Here is a 3,715-nt window from a genome sequence, read left to right on the forward strand (position 1 = left end):
ATCCTAAATGCTATTTGTCTTATAGTAAGATACCAGAAAATAATTGTAACTGTAAGCCACAGGTAACAATACATATAAGATATCATTACTTTACAAACTTATCAAATAATTAACATCAACTAAGCTTTGTTCTTACTCTAACACTCAGCACACCTGAGGCCAGGGCTTGGGAGGTGAGGCCTGGGTGCTCCGCTCCCAGCTCAGGCTGCTAGCATTGTTGGGGTGGGGGGTCATATGAGGAAGGTCATTTCTGAAGACATACCAGAGATGGTTCATTCAATAACAGAGATCAGTGACTGTACCAAGCCAGGAGGGAATCTAGCTATAAGTCTGTTCAAAGAAATGAGGGGACAAATGCAAGTACAGCAAGACGCCAAAGCTTGAACTCACACTTCAGCAAAATCAAAGGCAGTAGGATAAAGCAGGAGGGGAGCCCAGCTCAGGAAAAGATGAGATGAAGTGTGAAGAACAGGCCAGCCTACCCTAAGTAGTACCCCTACACTTTGCAGATCCTCTAGACCTTCGTTTCCCCACGACTCACTCAACCTGGATACTCGGTTCAAAAAATTTTGTTTTTCCCTCACTTCTTTTCTTTCTCTCCCTCCTCTTGCACATTTGCCTGACTTGATGTATCAAAACCCAAAATCCAGTTTTCCAAATACATAGTTTTTCTTACATGGAGAGGAGAAGGGAAGGCTGGGACTAATAATTTCTTTTCCTTTGAATAGATACCCAGCAGTGAGATTGCTGTGTCAAATGGTAGCTCTATTTTTAGTCCTTTGAGAAACTCCAAACTGTTTTCCATAGAGATTTAACTAACTTACATTCCCACCAACAATGTATAAACATTACCTTTTCTCCACGTCTACACCAACATCTATTATTTTTTAACTTTTTAATAATGGCCATGCTGACTAACGTGAAATAGTATCTCATTTGCGGGTTTAATTTATATTTCTCTGATAATTAGTGATGTTCAGCATTTTTTCATGCGGTTGGTGGTCACTTGTAGTCTTCTTTTGAGAAATGTCTGTCACTGTTCTTTGCCCAGTTTTTAATGGGGTTGTTTGTTTTTTTCTTGTTGAGTGATTTGAGTTCCGTGTAGATTTTTGGATATTAGTCCATTGTTAGAAGCACAATTTGCAAATATTTTCTCCCGTTCTGTAAGTTGTCCATTTACTCTGTTGATTATTTCTTTTGCTGTGTAAAGCTTTTTTTTTTTTTTTGAGATGGAGTCTTGGTCTGTTGCCCAGGCTGGAGTGCAGTGGTGCAATCTTGGCTCACTGCAAGCTCCACTTCCCAGGTTCACACAATTCTCCTGCTTCAGCTTCCCGAGTAGCTGGGACTACAGGTGCCCACCACCACGCCCGCCTAATTTTTTGTATTTTTAGTAGAGACGGGGTTTCACGTGTTAGCCAGGATAGTCTGCATCTCCTGAACTCGTGATCTGCCCACCTTGGCCTCCCAAATGTGCAAAAGCTTTTTAGTTTAAGTCCAATTAGTCAATTCTTTTTTTGTTGTTGTTTCTTTTGCTTTTGGGATCTTCATCATAAATTATTTCCCTAGGTCAATGTCCACAAGAGTTTTTTCCGGGTTTTCTTCTAGGATTTTTATAGTTTGGGTCTTACATTTAACTTTTTAATCCATCTTGCGTTAATTTTTGCATATGGTGAGAGATAAGGGTCCAATTTCATTCTTCTGCATATGGCTAGCCAATTTTCCCAACATCATTTATTGAATAGGCTATCGTTTCCCCATTGTTTATTTTTGTTGACTTTGTCAAAGATCAGTTGGTTGTAGGTAAGTGGCTTTATTTCTGTGGTCTCTATTTTGTTTCATTGATCGATAGATCTATTTTTGTACCAGTACCATGCTGTTGTAGTAATTATAGCCTTGTAGTATAATTTGAAGAGGGACAATGTGATGCTTCCAGCTTCATTATTTTTGCTTAGGATTGCTTTGGCTATTCAAGCCCTTTTTTGGTTCTTCATGAGCTTTAGGATTTGTTTTCTCGTTCTGTGAAAAATGACATTGGTATTTTGTTAAGGATTACATTGACTCTGCACATTGCTTTGAGCAGTATGGTCATTTTAACAATATCAGTTCTTTCAAGCCATGAGCATCGGATGTTTTTCCATTTGTTTGTGTCATCTATGATTTCTTTTATCAGCATTTTGTAGTTCTCCTTGTAGAGATCTTTCACCTTTTTGGTTAAATGTATTCCTAGGTATTTTATTGAGTGTGTGTATGTCCATTGTAAGTGAGATTGAGTTATTTATTTTGTTCTCAGGTCGAAAGTTATTCATTTATAGAAATGCTTCCGATTTTTGGATATTAATTTTGGATTCTGAAACTTGATTGATGTCATATATCAAATCTAGGAGTCTTTTGGAGAAGGCTTTAGGGTTTTCTAGGTATACGGTCATGTCATCAGCAAACATATAATTTGACTTCCTCTTTTTCAATTTGGATATTATTTATTTCTTTCTCTTGCCTGATTGCTCTGGCTAGGATTTTCAGTACTGTGTTGAATAGGTGTGGTGAGAATGAACATTCTTGTCTTATTCTGGTTCTTAAGAGGGAGTGCTTTCAACTTTTCCCCATCGAGTAGGATATTGGCTGTGGGTTTGTCATATATGGTTCTTATTATTTTGAAGCAATGATTTTTAAAGGCAGGAGAATATGTTGAAGCAACAATTTTTGAAAAGAATTTTATTTCAATGAATTTTGTGAACTATAATGCATTATTGGGGAATTCATACTATGTTCTAGTTATTCTTCTAGGTGCTTTATATATAATGTCTTATTTATGCTTCACAACATTAATAGCAGTATGAGGCAGGACCCATTGTTATCCATAATTTACTAATCAAGAATCAGAAACACATAGCAAAAACTTGTCCAAGATCACCATGAATAAGTTAAGGAGACAGGATTCAAACACAGGCAGTTTGACAACTTAGACCATGTTGTAACTATCACTCCCCCTGTGCTACTGCTACTGCTTCAATGCAATGGACATGTGAGTGGAGAAAGTGTGATCAGTTACTCCAATCATCATACTTGTTATGGCTGATTTTATGTGTCAACTTGACTGGTCAGATATTTGATCAGACATTACTCTGGGTGTGTCTGTCAGGATGTTTTGAGGTGAGATTAGTTTAAATCAGTAGATTGTGTAAAGCAAATTACCCTCCCTAATGTGAGTGGGCCTCATCCAATCAGTTGAATATAACAAAAGACCAACCCTCTCCTTAGTAGGAAAATTTCCTGCCTACCTATCTTCAAATTGAAACATCAGTTCTTTCTGTTTCTCCAGCCTCTCAGTCTTCAGATTGGATGACACCATCAGCTTTTTTGGTCCTCAGGCTTTTGGACTCAAACTAGAACTGCAACATCAACTCTCCTGGGTATCCAACTTGCCATCTCACCCTGCAGATCTTGGGACTTGTCAGCTTCCATAATCTTGTGAAGTAATTCCTTATAATAAGTCTCTTTCTATATACATATACATTCTATTGGTTCTATTTCTTTGGAGAACCCTGACTAATACAATACTTCATCTATGTATGCCATGGGGAATAGAGGTTATTTTTTCAGATTCTTGAAATTTCTCTTGAGGAAAATTGGGAGACTATGACATTATCATCCCCTTAAAATCATTATTTTTAGTACCTTATACTATAACTCACTGTTCTAAGTTACAGGTCTTAGA

This window comes from Mandrillus leucophaeus, unplaced genomic scaffold (genome assembly GCF_000951045.1).
Source record: "Mandrillus leucophaeus isolate KB7577 unplaced genomic scaffold, Mleu.le_1.0 Scaffold832, whole genome shotgun sequence".
Classification (NCBI taxonomy): Eukaryota; Metazoa; Chordata; class Mammalia; order Primates; family Cercopithecidae; genus Mandrillus; species Mandrillus leucophaeus.